The sequence below is a fragment of the Schistocerca piceifrons genome, chromosome 6 (genome assembly GCF_021461385.2).
Source record: "Schistocerca piceifrons isolate TAMUIC-IGC-003096 chromosome 6, iqSchPice1.1, whole genome shotgun sequence".
NCBI lineage: Eukaryota > Metazoa > Arthropoda > Insecta > Orthoptera > Acrididae > Schistocerca > Schistocerca piceifrons.
The window spans coordinates 222,544,025-222,563,560 of NC_060143.1; positions in this window are offsets into that span (position 1 = coordinate 222,544,025).

Consider the following 19,536-nt stretch of genomic DNA (forward strand, 5'->3'; position numbering starts at 1 on the left):
ACTGCAGAATAAGATAGAGATTGGGGTTCATCCAGCAAATAATTTAGAGTTTGGTTGCAACAGCTGTTCTCAGAGGAAAAGGTTGGCACTGGAGAGGAAGTCAGTCAGAAGACTGATGACTCAAAAAAAAAAAAAAAAAAAAAAAGCAAAACTGGTGGCTCAGGAGCGCTCTGTGACTACGGAAGTGGACTAATCATTGGATGTCACCCGAGTAAGACCTGTCCGCCCCAATAGCTGCACGGTCAACGCGTTGGAATGCCACGCACGGGGTCCCGGGTTCGATTCCCGGCTGGGGTGGCAGATTTTCTCCCCTCAGGGACTAGGTGTTGTGCTGCCCTCATCATCATTTCATCCCCATTCTCGACGCGCAAGTCGCCCAATGTGGCGTCGCACTCAATGAGACTTGCACTTGGCGGCCGAACTTCCCGCCTGGGAACTCCCGGCCACTGACGGCATAGGATCATTTCCATTTACCCGAGTAAGACATTCATTAGTTCTAAAGCTGCTAAAGTTCGACTGTTGGTGAGGAGATTGTGAAGTGGAAACGCGAGCTAATTCAAGACCAGGCAGACCTCATGTTCTGACAGACAGGGACAGTCCACCATTGTGGCGGATGTTCGTAAAAAAATCGCATGAAATCGGCCGTGAGTTCCAAAATGTTAGCAGCAGTCCTGGTAGCACAATAGCTGTGAGTGTTGAGTTAAAAAGAATGGGGTGCAGAAGTCGAGCTGGTCCTCGTAAGCCACATGTTTCTGTATAGCGCCAGTGTCAGGCACATTTGTAACATCTGAATTTCATGTCATTTTCAAATCATTCTTAATTATAAGTTCAAGGTACATAGTAGCCAAACAAAAGAAAAATTCGGAGCAGGAATTAAAATCCATGGAGAAGAAATAAAAACTTTGAGGTTTGCCGATGACATTGTATTTCTGTCAGAGACAGCAAAGGACCTGGAAGAGCAGCTGAACAGAGTGGACAGTGTCTTGAAAGGGGGATATAAGATCAACATCAACAAAAGCAAAACGAGGATAATGGAATGTAGTTGAATTAAGTCGGGTGATGCTGAGGGAATTAGATTAGGAAATGAGACACTTAAAGTAGTAAAGGAGTTTTGCTATTTGGGGAGCAAAATAACTGATGATGGTCGAAGTAGAGAGGATATAAAATGCAGACTGGCAATGGCAAGGAAAGCGTTTCTGAAGAAGAGAAATTTGTTAACATCGAGTATAGATTTAAGTGTCAGGAAGTCATTTCTGAAAGTATTTGTATGTAGTGTAGCCATGTATGGAAGTGAAACATAGACGATAAATAGTTTGGACAAGAAGAGAATAGAAGTTTTCGAAATGTGGTGCTACAGAAGAATGCTGAAGATTAGATGGGTAGATCACATAACTAATGAGGAAGTATTGAATAGGATTGGGGAGAAGAGAAGTTTGTGGCACAACTTGACCAGAAGAAGGGACCGGTAGGTAGGACATGTTCTGAGGCATCAAGGGATCACCAATTTAGTATTGGAGGGCAGCTCGGAGGGTAAAAATCGTGGAGGAAGACAAAGAGATGAATACACTAAACAGAGTCAGAAGGATGTATGTTGCAGTAGGTAGTGGGAGATGAAGAACCTTGCACAAGATAGAGTAGCACGGAGATCTGCAGCAAACCAGTCTCTGGACTGAAAACCACAACAACAACAACAACAGAGGCCATGTACTTGTAATATAGCATGATTTGAAAATGACATAAAATACAGATGTTACAAATGTGGCTGACCTTGGCGCTTAGTCGAAATTAGCTAATCTCACGATTAAATGGTGGTGGTGGTAAGTTCCTATGGGACCAAACTGCTGAGGTCTTCGTTCCCTAGACTTACACGCTACTTAATCTAACTTCAACTAACTTACGCTAAGGACAACACGAACACCCACGCCGGAGGGTGGACTCGAACCCCTTACGGGGGTAGCCGGGCGAACCGTGGCAAGTCGCCTCATACCGAGAGGCTACACCGCACGGCCACGATTAAATAAACATCACTTTACAGCCCACTACGTACCATGTTTTCGTTCATTAAGCATCTGGAGACTGTGGACCCCCACAAATACAAAATTTTAAACACATTTCTGTAGTCATTTCTAAGCGAAGCTCGAGGTGGTGTGAAGAGATACGTCACTGGACACTGGATGATTGGCATCGAGTGGTTTGTAGAGATGATAAGTCACGCTATACAATCCCATGGAAGGGTTTGAGTTTGGCGAATTCCTGGGAAATATTGTCTGCCATCCATCACGCGTACAGTCAACAGTGAAGTACGAAGGAGACGGTGGTACGGTGTGGTGTGTTTTTATTGGTCGTGGTGTGGATCCCTTATTGTGCTTAGGAAAACGCTAAATGTGGATGGATATGAATGCATTTTGCAGCATTGTGTACTGCATGCAGTAGAGAAACAGTTAAGAGACAATGATTGTATCAGTGTCACAATGCACGCTACCATAAGGCAGCATCTACGGGGCAACCATTTGTGGATAATATTTTTGGAATGGACTGGCCTCCGCCCAGACTCCTGACCTAAACCCAATGGAACACCTATGGAAACCAGAAACTCTGCAGCGGGGTGTGAGCTGACATGAAACTTTCTGTCAGATCAGAACTGTATGCCGGAATGAAACTCGAACTCGGGACCTTTGCTTTTCGGGGGCAAGTGCTCTACCGCCTGAATTACCCACGCACTACTGATGCCCGTCCTCACAGCTTGGATTCTGTCAGTATCTCGTCTCCTACTTTTCATACTTCACAGAAGTGGAAACGCGAAGGCAGGAGACGAGGTACTGGCAGCTGTGAGGACGGGGTGTGTGTCGTGCTTGGGGAGCTCAGTCGGTAAAGCACTTGCCCACGAAAAGCAAAGGTCACAAGTTCGAGTCTCTGTCCTGCAAACAGTTTTAATTCTCCAGGAAGGTACCTATGGAATCACTTACAACGTCGACTTCGCTCCAGACTGGCGTCCAGCATCACTACCATTTCTGGTTTCGGCTCTTGAGGAAGAATGGGCAGCCATCCCTGAGCTGGTGCACTGCTGGCGCCAGTCTCCATCGATTGTAATCCCGATCGTTGTGAGTCGATTTTCGATGCCTGCTTATCTTCTTCGAATCTTTGGCGGATGGCTATTTAGTTGCGGTGCGCGCGCTCTGCAGGGGCTTGCCTTCGAGTATCAGCTGTGTGAGCGACAGTGACGTGCGATGCTGGCGAGTGGTCGAGTCGGGGGAGCGTGGCCAGCTGCTGCTGCGTGTTTAGCCGTATGAATGCAGATCCGCTGCAGACGGTGATTGGGATTTCCTTGAGATTTGAAGGACAGATTTCCTTCGCATCTGTTACATGTTACTCAAAGTGAATGAACTGGAGTCGTCGAATTGTTCCTTGGTGGGTTCTGTTCATGTTAATTGAATACCCGAGTGCACTGAAATCTGTCTTGATTGTTTCAGTTGCTTGTCACTGTATTTGGTCTGGCCGCCTGATATGTTGATGGTATTTAAGGGAGTGCTAGCTACGCACATCAAATAGGCATGAAGCCACGCTTAATGCTTAGCTAGAGGTCATCCCAAGTAGTACGTAAGTCTGTGCCTGACGTTCAAGATCGGGCCGAAATAATTTTCCTATTTCCTTTTCCTATGTTATTATTTCATTTGTTTGTCTAGAGAATTGGCTAATCAAATTTTAAGAGCCATTGGTTCAAATGGCTCTGAGCACTATGGGATTTAACATCTGAGGTCATCAGACCTCTAGAACTTAGAACTACTTAAAACTAACTAACCTAAGGACATCACACACATCCATGCCTGAGGCAGGATTCGAACCTGCGACCGTAGCCGCCTCGGGGTTCCAGACTGTAGCGCCTAGAGCCGCTCGTCCACTGCGGCCGGCGAAGAGTCATTACTGGGCAAGTTGTGACGTGGGTTAGTTCTGCTTGGGTTCATTTGTGCAGTGTATAATTAGAAGTTGGGCAGATATGTATTGCGTACCTCATGCTCAAGAATATTGTCTGCCGCTGATGTGTTGATATTACAGATAATTGCCAGTGGTCGACGCGAGCAAACTCCGATCGAGGTATCACGGTCGAAGAGGGAAATTTAAGGACCTAGATCGGTGTCTATGGTTATGTTGCTAGTGTCCTGCAATTTCATCTTTCCGTGGAGCGTTGTGATTTTCTGGAAGCTTAATTGTGGCTCAAAACTGAGCATAGTTCTACTTTACTTTTGGTCCTTGGATCTCCTGTATCTGGTATAACCTTTCAGTCTGCTCGCGTCCATCACTGATTTTCAAGCATTTTAAGACTGTTTAACATGTTATTTTTATATTCTGGCCATGAAATGTATGTGAACCTCGTACCTGTAAATAATACTATAGAGAAGCTTAGTTGAGTGTATTAATGTGATAATACTTTTAATTTCTTACAATTGCTTAAGATCAGTCCATGAAAGATGTCTTAGTCGTTGGAAGCAGTTTTAGAATTTGATATGAGTTCTGTGAAAGCCAGTTTCTATGTAAGTCATGAAAAATTCACTTATGTCAGTTAAATTTTATTAATGGTGGTTTTATGAACATTCTTTTAATTAGTGAAAATTGGTTGAGTAAATTTTGAATGATCTGTGTCTGTCCTACTTAAATGCATTAATGGTTCAAATGGCTCTGAGCACTATGGGACTTAACTTCTGAGATCATCAGTACCATAGAACTTAGAACTACTTAAACCTACCTAACGTAAGGACATCACACACATCCATGCCTGAGGCAGTATTCGAACCTGCGCCCGTAGCGGTCGCGCGGTTCCAGGCTGTATCGCCTAGAACCGCTCGGTCATCCCGGCCGGCTAAATGCATTAATGTATAATCTGAGAGCGGCTGCTGGTTCTGTAGGCCAGGTTCGTTTTATTACAATCATTGTTACTGTTTGTTTCATTAACAGCATGTGTTTGTAATAAAGAACTGCAGGGCAACTACACGTTGGTTATGTGTTTAATTTCGATGTGTCGAAAGGAATAACACATCAATCCCTCCACAGACACCCTGACGCCTCATGAAATTGTTCTCAGCAGAGTTGAGGCCGCCATACAGACGAAGGGCGGCTACATCTGTAAGGTGTCAGGCAAATCCAACACCTTCCATGAAAACCCTGACATGATTGCAAATCCGGCAGTATGTCACATAGCTACAAATAAACCCTGACATTAAATTAACCAAAGTAATACAATCAACGAGTGAGCAAATGGAATACCACAGACTAACACAAAAACGCCTAAATGCATGTCATACCTTCCCACCGGGAAACAGACGCAGTTCCGAGGGGAGAAACGAGAACAGAAGCCGAGAGCAGAGTCGCGTAAGCTAGAAGGCCGTACGATAAAGGACACCTACATCGCTGTCCAACCCCCAAGACCACCCCCCAGCCCATGTTAAAAGATAGAGCCCTCCAGAAGAACAGTATAGATCTTACGATAACACTAAAAGGGCCACACCAGCTGCAAGTTTTAGCGTGAGACTATACGCGTCAAAATTACGTTGCAAACATTAAAAACATTGCCCCACCGCGAAAAGTATAACGTTTCTCATTGCACAGACAGAATTTTTGTAGACGGAGCTTGAGGTTAACATTGAGACCCTGATTGGTCATTTGAAAACACAGCCAGATACCTTTTTCTTAAACCAACTTCGGAAAACTGTAGTAAGGAGAAGTTAGAGTTGCTTCCGAGATGGCGAGGTGTATGGAGCTGCGCAGCCCGCCGCCCCCTGACGCTGCCTAACCACCGACAAGGTAATGAACGCACGCAATGCCGCATAACAGCGCATAAGGCTTCACTCAGAACTGCAGAAGTCTCATCTGTTACATCCCCTTTTTACGTAATACTAGTGTCGATCGTCAATTAAACTTCGTGGTATTCACACTTGTTACTGGAATTAAAATCTGAAACGCGATGATTTTTCTGTTATATAATTATTGAGAAGCCACATCAGCCACTGTAATTTACGACAAGTTAGATAAGTAATTAAAAATAATTGAGGCTCACTGTAGACCATTTTGATAGTTTTCTCTTTTATGAAACTTAATTTAAACCTAGATTATAGATGTGATATGGCATAGGTCATCCTTCGATCCATTATAGAACTTGGAAACCCATTCAGGGAATATCCGTTCACATTTTTGTTGAACGCAGTTGGTTTTTATCATCCTGTATTAAAATATTTCCTCTCATCAATAGCGCAATATATAAACAATATTCTGTGAGTAGAATAAAAATTCCAATGGTAAACTTAACTGCTTTTTCGACGTTATATTACCAGCTAACTACAAATAGGAAAGCCTTGAACCCCTTCCACTAAATTTATTTAGTTTTAAGATTCTTTTACAGGGAGTGCAGTGGAGCTGACGCTGAAATCATTAAGTATTTGATTATACAGGGTGTTACAAAAAGGTAAGGCCAAACTTTCAGGAAACATTCCTCACACACAAAGAAAGAAAATATGTTATGAGGACATGTGTCCGGAAACGCTTAAGCCGTCGGCACACGGACCGTGCTGTCGAACGTTAAGGTTGAGCGTGCCAAGTTCAACGTGCTGCTGAACGCTCAGGAACGATGCGACTTATGCATACGGTACGTGGGCCCCAACGTGGTATTCGCGATCGCAACGCAGTCCAGCGGCAGTTGAGCGACGTTTCTAGTTCGTAAATCACACTGTTTACTCAACGGACGTGCGTAAAATTAGCTCTATTAAAACGCACATTTCCTCCATCGTCCACGAAAAGGAAAGTACCATGTCCAATCAATAAGGACACAGGCTTATAAAAGTTCCATTACAAACAGTGCGGTAAAATTTGGAATATTTCTCCACATAAGATAAACATTATTTCATCATTCCCACATTTTAGTAAAACTCCATGGTCAGTCTTGATCACTGTTCCTACCCAGTAGCAGAATCTTTGCAACATGTGAATTACGAAGCTTTAAAAGAAAAAGGAAGCAAAATATCTTTATATAAGTAGCGCAATGTGTCCTGTAGATTAAGCCTATCGAACAGTCACCCCTCAAAAAAAGGTGAACTTATATTTACATAACATCAAATATTATAGTATATACTTATATTAAACTAAACTAATAATAAAGTAGCAGAAACTAATAAAAACGGGAGTGTTAGGAAAAAAAATTTGGTAGTGTTACGACGCGAATCACCACCCCATCAAAATCTTATTATTGGTCAGAGACGTTACTCACTACGCTAAACCAACAACAAGCTCTTTGCATATAATCATATTCTTTGCTTAAAACGTTAATCGTAGAGAGTTATGTTACTAATTGAAATTTAATTGTAACAAATTGTACCAAGAACAATACGTTTTTGGGTGGATCTTCAGTGTGTCGCTGCCTACAAATAGCCTACTCTCATAATACGCAAGTTACAATAATTCTTTGACTTCGAATGTGATGTTTATCCTTATTTTATTGGATCGAATCACACAACTAACAACGGGTTTTCCAGTCATTCTCAATTTGCTGGTGCTCAGAAACGGCTTATAGACATATAGGCTTGAAATGAATGCCAATATGGCGCCACACAACTCTGTACTGAAGGTAGACGGCCTCCGTGTGACGTAGGTGGCGTTGTGCCATCTCATTGGTCAACGCTCAGACGCACGCTCAGAATATCTGACATGCCAGATATTGCTCTGCACGTTGAGAAAGACTCCCGAGCATGCTATTCCACGCTATGACGTCAGAAACACGTCACGCTCAACGCTCAACGTTCGGATGCACGGTTCGTGTGCCGACGGCATTACTTTCCATGTTAGAGCTCATTTTATTACTTCTCTTCAAATCACATTAATCATGGAATGGAGACACACAGCAACAGAACGTACCAGAGTGACTTCAAACACTTTGTTACAAGAAATGTTCAAAATGTCCTCCGTTAGCGAGGATACATGCATCCACCCCCCGTCGCATGGAATCTCTGATGCGCTGATGCAGCCCTGGAGAATGGCGTATTGTATCACAGCCGTCCACATTACTAGCACGAATAGTCTCTACATTTGGTACCGGGCTTGCGTAGACAAGAGCTTTCAAATGCCCCCATAAATGAAAGTCAAGAGGGTTGACGTCAGGAGAGCGTGGAGGCCATGGAATTGGTCCACCTCTACCAATCCATCGGTCACCGAATCTGTTGTTGAGAATCGTACGAACACTTCGACTGAAATGTGCAGGAGCTCCATCGTACATGAACCACATGTTGTGTCGTACTTGTAAAGGCACATGTTCTAGCAGCACAGGTAGAGTATCCCGTATGAAATGATGATAACGTGCTCCATTGGGCGTAGGTGGAAGAACATGGGGCCCAATCAAGACATCACCAACAATGCCTGCCCAAACGTTCACAGAAAATCTGTGTTGATGACGTGATTGGACAATTGCGTGGAGATTCTCGTCACCCCACACATGTTGATTGTGAAAATTTACAATCTGATCACGTTGTAATGAAGCCTCATCCGTAAAGAGAACATTTGCACTGAAATGAGTATTGACACATTGTTGGATGAACCATTCGCAGAAGTGTACCCGTGGAGGCCAATCAGCTGCTGATAGTGCCTGCGCACGCTGTACATGGCACGGAAACAACTGGTTCTCCCGTAGCACTCTCCATACAGTGACGTGGTCAACGTTACCTTGTACAGCAGCAACTTCTCTGACGCTGACATTACGGTTATCGTCAACTGCACGAAGAATTGTCTCGTCCATTGCAGGTGTCCTCGTCGTTCTAGGTCTTCCCCAGCCGCGAGTCATAGGCTGGAATGTTCCGTGCTCCCTAAGACGCCGATCAATTGCTTCGAACGTCTTCCTGTCGGGACACCTTCGTTCTGGAAATCTGTCTCGATACAAACGTACCGCGCCACGCCTATTGTCCCGTGCTAATCCATACATCAAATGGGCATCTGCCAACTCCGCATTTGTAAACATTGCACTGACTGCAAAACCACGTTCATGATGAACACTAACCTGTTGATGCTACGTACTGATGTGCTTGATGCTAGTACTGTATAGCAATGAGTCGCATGTCAACACAAGCACCGAAGTCAACATTACCTTCCTTCAATTGGGCCAACTGGCGGTGAATCGAGGAAGTACAGTACATACTGACTAAACTAAAATGAGCTCTAACATGGAAATTAAGCGTTTCCGGACACATGTCCACATAACATCTTTTCTTTATTTGTGTGTGAGGAATGTTTCCTAAAAGTTTGGAGGTACCTTTTTGTGACACCCTGTATAATCGTAGACTCACTGAACTCTTCTGAACTCTACATGTCATGTGTGGTCTGGCGTCTCCTTACCAGCAACAGGTTCCAGGTTGAAACTAGTCAATTCCCTAAAAAACGCGTTCAGAGCGTCGTTGCGCGAAAGTGGTAGGAAAACACGACTTAGAACAAACAGAAACCACGCAGAATGATAGACATCCAACATTAGCGCCCGCTAACAGGTGTCTAGATACTTTTGATTAGAATTTGTAGCCTATCGGGTTGTTGAAACCGCCCATCAATCGATTCCAATGAAGCTTCGATGGCAGTTTCTGGTAGTTTTATAAACTTTACCAAACGTGGACGTACTCTGGTATTTAGCTGGCGGACCTACTTTTTACCATCTGGTGCTGCCGTGTATAAGAGGAGTCCTGCATTCCCGACGTGTCGCCGCCGGCGAAGTAGATGCCTTAGGGTTTGCGAAGCAACTCAAATCGCTTGATACGGGCAAGTCTTCACGTCCAGATTGTATACCGATTAGGTTCCTTTCAGATTACGCTGATACAATAGCTCCCTACTTAGCAATCATATACAACCGCTCGCTCACCGATAGATCTGTACCTGCAGATTGGAAAATTGCGCAGGTCACACCAGTGTTTAAGAAGGGTAGTAGGAGTAATCCATCGAACTACAGACCTATATCATTGACGTCGGTTTGCAGTAGGGTTTTGGAGCATATACTATATTCAAACATTATGAATCACCTCGAAGGGAACGATCTATTGATACGCAATCAGCATGGTTTCAGAAAACATAGTTCTTGTGCAACGTAGCTAGCTCTTTATTCTCATCAAGTAATGGCCGCTATCGACAGGGGATCTCAAGTTGATTCCGTATTTCTGGATTTCCGGAAAGCTTTTGACACCGTTCCTCACAAGCGACTTCTAATCAAGCTGCGGGCCTATGGGGTATCGTCTCAGTTGTGCGACTGGATTCGTGATTTCCTGTCAGGAAGGTCGCAGTTCGTAGTAATAGACGGCAAATCATCGAGTAAAACTGAAGTGATATCAGGTGTTCCTGATCTATATAAATGACCTGGGTGACAATCTCAGCAGTTCTCTTAGGTTGTTCGCAGATGATGCTGTAATTTACCGTCTAGTAAGGTCATCCGAAGACCAGTATCATTTGCAAAGCGATTTACAAAAGATTGCTGTATGGTGTTGCAGGTGGCAGTTGACGCTAAATAACGAAAAGTGTGAGGTGATCCACATGAGTTCCAAAAGAAATATCCGTTGGAATTCGATTACTCAATAAATAGTATAATTCTCAAGACTGTCAATTCAGCTAAGTACCTGGGTGTAAAAATTACGAACAACTTCAGTTGGAAAGACCACATAGATAATATTGTGGGGAAGGCGAGTCAAAGGTTGCGTTTCATTGGCAGGACACTTAGAAGATGCACCAAGTCCACTAAAGAGAGAGCTTACACTACACTCGTTCGTCCTCTGTTACAATATTGCTGCGCGGTGTGGGATCCTTACCAGGTGGGATTGACGGAGGACATCGAAAGGGTGCAAAAAATGGCAGCTCGTTTTGTATTATCACGTAATAGCGGAGAGAGTGTGGCAGATATGATACGCGAGTTGGGATGGAAGTCATTAAAGCAAAGAGGTTTTTCGTCGCGGCCAGATCTATTTACGAAATTTCAGTCACCAACTTGCTCTTCCGAAAGCGAAAATATTTTGTTGAGCCCAACCTACATAGGTAGGAATGATCATCAAAATAAAATGAAAGAAATCAGAGCTCGAACAGAAAGGTTTAGGTGTTCGTCTTTCCCGCGCGCTGTTCGGGAGTGGAATGGTAGGGAGACAGTATGATTGTGGTTCGATGAACCCTCTGCCAAGCGCTTCAATGTGAATTGCAGAGTAATCATGTAGATGTAGATGTAAATGTAGATGCAGAAGCCTTCGCCGTGTTCCGCCGCTGCCCTCCTCCGGACCGGCAGTCACCGGTGGCAGCGGCTGCAAGTATGCGTGCAATGCGGCCAGGCGGCCGGGACGGGTTCACCTGCCGCGGAGAGCGCGCGAGCTGTCGCCGCAGCCAGGAATGGCAATCCCCGCGCTGACGCGCCGGTCGCGCGCTGCAGTTCGGCAGCCGTCGCTTCGCCCGCTGTGGCGCCGCCCGCGTGCCGCGTTTTGTTTTGCCGCGCGCGGGGCGCGAGCCACGCGTTCCCCCATCGGCGACTGCGGTCGCGCCCGGGTATTCCCGAACAGTGCGCCGTATTTCACGAACTGATGGGCTTCGTCGTACTCAAGCACAACACTTCCAACCAAATTACACTGACAGCGGTATTTATCAAACTTGCATTCCATTGGGAACTGGTGTCCATCATCAGTGTCAGTTCCAGGTCTTTTATTCACTGTACACTACTGGCCATTAAAACTGCTACACCACGAAGATGACGTTCTACAGACGCGAAATTTAACCGACAGGAAGAAGATGCTGTGATATGCAGAGCATTCGCACAAGGTTGGCACCTACAACCTGCTGACATGAGGAAAGTTTCCAACCGATTTCTCATACACAAACAGCAGTTGCCCGGCGTTGCCTGGTGAAACGTTGTTGTGATGCCTCGTGTAAGGAGAAGAAATGCGTGCCATCACATTTCCGACTTTGATAAAGGCCGGATTGTAGCCTATCGCGGTTGCGGTTTATCGTATTGCGAAATTGCTGCTCGCGTCGGTCGAGATCCAAAGACTGTTAGCAGAGTATGGAATCGGTGGGTTCAGGAGGGTAATACGGAACGCCTCGCTGGATCCCAACGGCCTCGTATCACTAGCAGTCGAGATCACAGGCATGGCTGTAACGGATCGTGCAGCCACGTCTCGATCTCTGAGTCAAAAGATGGGGACGTTTGCAAGACAACAACCATCTGCACGAACAGTCCGACAACGTCTGCAGCAGCATGGACTATCAGCTCGGAGACCATGGCTGCGGTTACCCTTGACGCTGCATCACAGACAGGAACGTCTGCGATGGTGTATGACGAACCCGGGTGCACGAATGGCAAAACGCCTTTTTTTCGGATGAATCCAGGCTCTGTTTACAGCATCATGATGGTCGCATCCGCGGTTGGCGACATCGCGGTGAACGCACATGGGAAGCGTGTATTCGTCATCGCCATACTGGCGTATCACCCGAAGTGATGGTATGGGGTGCCATTGGTTACACGTCTCGGTTACCTCTTGTCCTCATTGACGGCACTTTCAACAGTGGACGTTCCATTTCACATCTGTTACGACCCGTGGCTCTACCCTTCATTCTATCCCTGAGAAACCCTACATTTCAGCAGGATACGCACGACCGCATGTTGCAGGTCCTGTACGGGCCTTTCTGGATACAGAAAATGTTCGCCTGCTGCCCTGGACCACACATTCTCCAGATCTCTCACCAACTGAAAACGTCTGGTCAATGGTGGCCGAGCAACTGGCTCGTCACAATACGCCAGTCACTACTGATGATGAACTGTGGTATCATGTTGAAGCTCCATGGACAGCTGTACCTGTGCACGCCATCTAAGCTCTATTTGACTCAATGCCCATCGTATCAAGGCCGTTATTACGGCCAGAGGTGGTTGTTCTGGGTACTGATTTCCCAGGATCTATGCACCCAAATTGCGTGAAAATGTAATCACATGTCAGTTCTAGTATAATATATTTGTCCAATGAATACCCGTTTATCATCTACATTTCTTCTTGGTGTAGCATTTTTAATGGCCAGTACTGTAGTATGGAAGCAAACAGACTGTGTAACTCATCTTCAGGAAAATCGGCAAAGCCTGAAACAAACTGTGTTTGTATTTATGAAACTTGCTGGCTGGATTTTCGTATAGAAGTATTCATCTTCCCACCGCAACACAGACACACTCAGTGTATAACAAATCAGATGACCTAGCAGAAAAGCTACAGATTCATACTTTCCCCAAGGCATTTGTAGTCTGAACTGTAGAGTGTGGTCTTGCATTATCCTGCTGGAATATACCATGTCGCCATGGAGGATATGTCAAATCTTGATAAACGAAGAATCGCAATAGCTGTTAAATGATGCTTTGTTCAAACGACTGGTTTCTCAGCTTATAGCTGCATCCTCATGTATACATAATCAATTCGCATAAAATCCTTACAAGGATTAAATGACGACCCCAACAGTCAAATTACAATCAAACATCTGTCGCAAGAACCGTAGTCAGGTAATAAAATCGGCTGAACGACATAGTCAACCACTCCAAATGGCTAGGGATCCTTTGCGAGATCCTGCCACGTAAATCTGTTAACATTTTGACTACTTTTTGCTAGGTGTGAGCAGGCCGCGGTGGCCGAGCGGTTCTAGGCGGTCAGTCTTGAACCGCGCAACTGCTACGGTCGCAGGTTCGAATCCTCCTTCGGGCTTGGATGTGTGTAATTTCCTTAGGTTAGTTAGGTTTAAGTAGTCCTAAGTTCTAGGGGACTGATGACCTCAGATGTTAAGTCCATAGTGCTCAGAGCCATTTTGAACCCAATATTTGCTGTAATTCGTTTGCAAGAAAAGTCGGTTCTTAGTTAAACAAAACAGTAAAGTCAACGCCATTCGGAGTTCCCATGATTAACAGCTGAAAATTACAAATCAGCTGTTAATAAACTTCTGAGGACATACCAAGAGCAGAGACTCAAGATCAACTTCTTGGACTCACAGTTCGAATTGGTTGTAAGCAATTGGGACGCTGTGAGTGACGGGTGCGGAGAGCGCTTCCATCAAGACGTTTCAGCAATGGAAGTAAGGTATCACGACATCTTGTACTCATGTATGCTTGCACATTATTGTTGGAATGTCATGAGAGATGTCCCTGAAGTAGATTACAACCGAAAACAAAACAAAACAAAATAACAGAAACGCTCAAACGAATATTTAAATAGGTAAGAAAGGAAATGGAGTAGTTCCTTACACACACACACACACACACACACACATATATATATATATATATATATATATATATATATATATATATATATATATATATATATACTGCTGGTAATTAAAATTGCTACACAAAGAAGAAATGCAAATGATAAACGGGTATCCATTGGACTAATATATTATACTACAAGTGACATGTGATTACAATTTCACGCAATTTGGGTGCATAGATCCTGAGAAATCAGTACCCAGAACAACCACCTCTGGCCGTAATAACGGCCTTCATACGCCTGGGCATTGAGTCAAACAGAGCTTAGATGGCGTGTACAGGTACAGCTGCCCATGCAGCTTCAACATGATACCACAGTTCATCAAGAGTAGTGACTGGCGTATTGTGACGAGCCAGTTGCTCGGCCACCATTGACCAGACGTTTTCAATTGGTGAGAGATCTGAAGAATGTGCTGGCCACGGCAGCAGTCGAACATTATCTGTATCCAGAAAGGCCCGTACAGGACCTGCAACATGCGGTCGTGCATTATCCTGCTGGAATGTAGGGTTTCGCAGGTATCGAATGAAGGGTAGAGCCACGGGTCGTAACACATCTGAAATGTAACGTCCAGTGTTCAAAGTGCCGTCAATGCGAACAAGATGTGACCGAGACGTGTAACCAATGGCACCCCATACCATCACGCCGGGTGATACGCCAGTATGGCGATGACGAATACACGCTTCCAATGTGCGTTCACCGCGATGTCGTCAAACACGGATGCAGCCATCATGATGCTGTAAACGGAACCTGGATTCACTCTAAAAAATGACGTTTTGCCATTCTTGCACCCAGGTTCGTCGTTGAGTACACCATCGCAGGCGCTCCTGTCTGTGATGCAGCGTCAAGGGTAACCGCAGCCATGGTCTCCGAGCCGATAGTCCACGCTGCTGCAAACGTCGTCGAACTGTTTGTGCAGATGGTCGTTGTCTTGCACACGTCCCTATCTGCTGACTCGGGGATCGAGACATGGCTGCTCGATCCGTTACTGCCATACGGATAAGATGCCTCTCATCTCGACTGCTAGTGATACGAGGCCGATGGGATCCTGCACGACGTTCCGTATTACACTTGAAACACGTATGTAACGTAGCAGCGATGGCGAGGCATTGCAGAGTCTCTGACCAAAGAGCCATTTGTCGCGGTTAGTATGCGCTTGACCGCGCGAGTGTTGCGAGCAGTTCGCTAGTTGTCGCTATGCAGAGCAGTACTCTGTCAGTAGTTGTTGCGAGCAGTAGCTCTGTTCAGTGGCGTGCAGTACGCTAGTAGTCGTCATGCAGAGCGGTCGGTCAGTGGCAGCAGCCCAGTGAGGTTGTGTGATGTAGTCTGTCGGCAACACTGGTCAAGATGCTGAATGAGGTATACTGTTAATTAAGATAATCATCGGATAATGTAAAGTTTATTTATTGTAATTATTCTCCAACAAGTTCCCCAATAATAATTTTGATTTCAAAAGCAATTTTACAAAAGTTTTTATTTAATTGAAGTAACAATTTCGTTCCACTTCCCTTAAAGAAAAGTTTCAGTTTTCAGTTAAATAATAAAAAAAAAAGAATATTATTATTTGCAATGCAGTTCCTCCAAGCCGTGCGCAAGAATAAGAGCAGAAATTTGACTAGCTGTTACAATGAGGTAAGAATTTAATTCTGATTTTTGCATAGGGCCAAAGACCGATATTTCGGTTTAATTGAATTTTCTTATCACTGAATAGACCTTAATTTTTTTTTTTGTGAAGATCTTATATTTGAGTCAGATTGCTAATTTTTGTTTAATTGTCATTGTCAGTAGATTTCATTGTGGGGAGGTTACACTTAGCGCAATGTCCATTAGCATTCATAATTAAATATTGTCCTATTTTTAAAAAAAATTTTGTGGGGAGGTTACACTTGGCGACACCCAGTCCAGGATCGTATTTCGTTGAGAGTCTTTTGAAAAAGATATCTGCTCTTATTTGCTTAAGTATAATTAGAATTTGGCGCAACGCTTTTATTAATCTTGTGACTTTCTTTCCACAGATCAACGACAATTCGTTTGCTCTGTTGTATTTGTGTGTTGTTTTTGCATTGTGCTTATTTATTTTGTGAAAAATTTTGACTATTGTAAAAATGCCGCGAAAGACTGTGAATAGTGTATCGCGAGGTATTGTGAACGAAATTACCGACTTAAGCAACTTAACCGATAGTAATTGTGACACGCAGTGTGATGATGACAATCCTGCGTTCAGTAACAATCAGTGCATTACAACCATTAATGATGACTTTTATCTTAATGATGAACAAACGAACTCAATTGTCTCTTCTGTTAATTTGACGACAATTGATGACGCGGGACGCTCTATTGTAATGAGCGCTACCCAGCTTAACACAACCGGTTTGGAAAATTCAAGTAACATACAAACAAATTTTTCGAATGAAAATGGTCAGTGTAGTGAGAGTACGACGGATCCATTTAATTCCGAAATAATGTCTGACAGTGTACATCCGACTGACAAACCTTTTTCTAAATCTCAGAATAACCAAATGGTTACAGTAAGCGAGAAAGTTCCAGATCCACCACTAAACAGCACAGAGAGTATAAACGCTAACTTTGGCTTTGAACAAATTATGGCAAGATTGCTACAACAACAATTTAGTGAACAGAACAAAAAATTAGACAAACAAAGTGAAGATTTTAAACAACTCAATGAACAGGTCAAACAACTTAGGGAAGATTATAAACAACTTAATGAAAAACTTGATGAGCAGAACAAACGACTGGAAGAAGAGAACAAACAATTTAGAGAACGGAACAAACAATTTTCTGAAGGTATTAAACAGCCGAGAGAAAAACACGATAACCTTAATGAACAGAACAAACAAGCTAGCGAACAGATTACAGCTGTTACCATACAATGTCAGGACACTAAAATACAATTACGTGAGGATACTAAGGCTTGTGCTAATAACAGTAATAAAGAAGTTGGCACTGTTGCACAAGAATTAAGTAGTACATGTGTAGGCACAACAGAATCACAGATACACGAAATTAATGCAGTCACTGAAGAATGCCCTAAAAACGCAGTACAAATTCGCGACGAAGTTAATTTAGAGTCAGTGGAAGTTTCACACACTCCGAATACGGAAATTGTTAATAAAAGTGAACGTCAGAACAATCAAATTGACGAAAGTATTAAAGTAACAGAAATAACAATTACTTCAGTCACCAATACGTCACAGAACCCGCCACGTTGCGAACATTTGTCTGACTCACGCAGCGTGTATAATGTGAACAATTTACAGAGACTACGAGATGTAAAATCCGAAAAGCCATGCGACTTGAAATCCGAAATGACGCAGACAAACAGATTCACACACAAACCTGAACGTGTTATCAAACTGAGTGACGAGAACGTAGATTTCGAGCAATTTGCATTTGTAAGAAAATCTAAGGAATTTAATAATGACAGCGTACAGGTACACACTTTGCACTGTATACGACAATTTATTTTTGTACTTTCACCGCTATTACCTGTAATGCAGAAGCTAGCTTTGAACCTGATGCGACAATTTGGTATTGCATTTTTATCAGCATTGCCTATAATGCAGAAATTAGAATTAGCAAGAATACAGCGATTTGCTTTTGGAATTTTACCGCTATTGCGTGCAACGCAAAAGCTAAAATTTATTTGCAGTGCGTAAATGACCTCAGGGGATTCATTACGCTTTAATGAATATGTGCCGTAGCGAGCATAGGGCCCCGAGCTGTAGTAGTGCTGTTTCATCTTTAGTTTTCTGCACTGCTGCCTTCTCTTCTACTATCCTTTATATCTATCAAAACTGCTCTTTAACTATTGCTCTACGTAGTATTAAGAAACGGGTAATGAAAACCCGATGTGACAATCTTTTACCGAATGTGACAGTTTTATTAAGCACTCCAGAATTACAGCCGTGATTTTAATAACAGATAAAATCGTAATCATCAGTATGTACAAGATTTTCGGCAGTCGCAACCACATTTTTGTAACAATAGATGTTTTTCACCTCAATAGCATGAAAGTCAGCCGCTTAGCATACGTAACCAACAATGCAGTCTACAAGGTCAACCAAACTTTAATGTTTCGCCGCGTGCACGTATAGTCCCAGCTCCAACAAATAGTAACGTATGGCAGCAAAGAAATAACTACGTACAGATAACACACTATTTCAACTCGTATCGCAATGCGCCCTATAGAAATTACTATCATGACAGACGTAAAAATAACGAGCACAATTTTCAGCGTACATTTAATAACAGTCGATCTTTTCAGCAGCAAGAACATCAGCAACAACACATTATCATGAATGATGCAAACAATAGGTGTCATCTATAGCGTAACACGTCAGTAAGAAATAACAGAACAGTTCATATAGTGGATATGCCACAGCATCCTCCCGTAAATAATAGCACGTACGACAGAATTTGACCAGACACAGTACAGATTTTATATTCCAGTAACGTAAGCAATAATTTTGACAAGCAGAATCTTCTTCACGAAAATGTTATTAATTTTGACGACATCCGACACACGTTTGCATTAAGGACAGAATTACGACGTATGTAGACGATATTCTTATCGCAGAAGCTAACTGGTCTGAACGCAATCTGATTCTTGAACAACTGTTACAAACTTTTCATGCACAAGGACTCACAGTTAACCTCAGTAAATCGCACTTTGGCAAAACTTTTTTAAAATTTCTTGGACACGTAATTTCAGCAGAAGGCATTGCACCTGATCCGGAAAAAACTTCAAGCTCTACGTGACACTACTGTTCCTACAACAAAAAAAGCAATTACGCAGTTTTTTGGGCTTAATTAACTTTTTTCGCAAATTTATTCATCACTCTGCATTAGACACACCCAGATTATGCCAATTAACAGGTAAAAACAGTATTTGGTCTTGGGATAAGCAAGCACATTCTGAATTCATGAACCTGAAACATGCTCTGTTGAATGCACCACTTTTATCGCACCCAGATCTTACCAGAAATTTTTCCATTGCCACTGACAGTTCCAACACCGCTTTAGGCGTACACATTTTCCAGGAAATTGTAGAAGATGGTTTTACAGTAATTAAAAACATCGCATTTGCAAGTCGCATTTTATCACCTGCTGAACGAAATTACTCCGTTACAGAATCGGAAACATTATGTGTTGTATGGGCTTTTACGAGATTTAGGCACTTTCTTTATGGCAGACATACCACAGTTTACACAGACCACAGAGCAATACAATTTTTACTTTCGGCCAA